This window comes from Crassostrea angulata, chromosome 6, assembly GCF_025612915.1.
Source record: "Crassostrea angulata isolate pt1a10 chromosome 6, ASM2561291v2, whole genome shotgun sequence".
Lineage (NCBI taxonomy): Eukaryota > Metazoa > Mollusca > Bivalvia > Ostreida > Ostreidae > Magallana > Magallana angulata.
Genome location: NC_069116.1, coordinates 49127448 through 49129659, shown reverse-complemented (window position 1 = coordinate 49129659; position 2212 = coordinate 49127448).

Here is a 2212-nt window from a genome sequence, read left to right as displayed (position 1 = left end):
AGAGGGGTGATTGTATTTATATATGCATGTGTATATTCAGTGGCATTACCTAAAATAAGGATAGGCGAGATATTTTGTGACACTATGATAAAGATCAATTTACAGTAACTTAATATTCCTTGATCTTATACTGGTAGCACTTTAGCTTGAACAGAATATTATTCTGAAGTGTTTTTTCTTTCACCTTTATAAATTCAATATAGATTCTTTTAAAACTTTCATCAAAAGATTTAATTAGTGCACAATTCATCAAATAAATTATTTCCCTAAATTCAAAAATACAATTTGAAAATATTTACAATTTCATGATAACTTGTGGTGGCAAATATAATGGTCATAATGAAAATTTCATAGCATACAGATTTTTGATTTATATACACATCTATAGTGAATGAATCCAAAATGCTGGCCACAAAATTTAACAATCTTTTACTATATATCAAGTTTTTGCAATAATCTTTTTTTTCTTCTTTTTTTTCAGCATTGTAATATCACAAATAGTTTAACCAATAGAAATTGTGCACTTTATTAATCTTTCAAATTCTCAAAATATGAGACATATGCACATATCAGAAGTTACAAATTTGTTCATTTTTTCAGATACTGCAATACACAAAAAGAAGATTTACAGTATTTAATAATAATTACACACCTTTAATTGAAAATTAATATGTCAATTAATCCACACCGATGGAACTGAATACATTTGTTACACTAAATGGCAATTTTTGCACTATCTATTCATTTTACAGAAAACAGAAAGTGGCCAGTAAAACAAAAATACAATGTGCCATGTTTACTTACTTATAAAAAATATTTTAACGATATTATTCAATAAGTTCAAAGGTCATAGAAGACAGGCGTTCTTTTGACTCTGACAACATGACACACTTAAGTTAAGTAAAATAGTGCAAGTATTTTGTTTCTTGTTAAGGACCACAACCTTGTGTATAAAAATATGTTTATCAGAAAATATTGCAATTAAACAGACATTTAAGTTGCCACTTCCAGTCAAATTTTCCTACCTACCATCTATAGAAATATAGACAGCAGTCGCATTACAAGTTTTGTCCAATGTCATTGTATCACTATAGTGGGAGTTAAAACCAAAAAATAAAAGGGAACTGAGAGATATAATAAAGTCGACTGAATTTCATCTTGGTTTTAGGTAATGCCCTGTCTGGTAAAGTTAAGCAACAGACAGGTGTGACTGGAGTTAAGGTGCCCCGAAATCCTAACAATATCTGAGGGAGCAGTGTAGCACAGCTTATCTGACAATGACCTGGAGCGACCCTCCATGTTCCACTGTTGCATGCACATAATCGATCTAGGCCAGTCTCAACGAGTGTATCTTGATCCCCCTTTCTTTTCCACCCCAACGACCCAATACTCAGTCCCTGCAAGGAATGATAGCCTCTACCTCTTATTAAGAAAACTTCCATTGATTGGGGGTTCCAAATTTCACTGTAAGGATTAAAAGCAAAGCAATAGGCCAGATAAAGAACGTAAGCCCACCAAATTAAACTTAAGCCAATAAAGACCAACGTTGATCTTGATGGAGACATTGGAAACTTGTCGTTTTGTTCATTCCCATCAAACTTGATGCTCCACTTGAATTTTGACAAGTGTGTGAAATTTACACTCAGAACAGGTAAAAAGAAAAGGAATAATAAGTAAATAGATGAATTGAGTTTCTGTGTGGCAGGATTTACAGCTGAAGAGAAAAATTAATGGGCTAACACTGGATGACTCACTATACTTCAGACTTTTTCTCAAGATCACTCAAGGATGAGCAGTGCTTAGCAGTTACACTTCCTTAATCAAAGCATTTCATGAGTACAAATTTTGAGATCATAAAGTCCTCTTAAACTGCTGTAATAATTTTCTAATTACTGATTTTCACTTAACTTCACAGGAAATTAAACAATTCATCTGTCAATAAATCTTGTTACTTGTACTTTAATTATTTTAAAGTTTTCTTATCATTTGCCAACGCCACTAAAATCCCCACAATTAAACACAAACGAGACTTGAATTTTTAGTGTTTTGACAAATTACATATTAATACATTCATATTTTCCTCTCCCCCACAATTCATGAAAATATCTAATACAGTTATAAAAAAGCTACATATCTAAAAGAAATTTGCCTAAAATAGACTTTTTTTGACAAGATAATGATTGACATTGAAAAATTTATTGCATTAACTTTC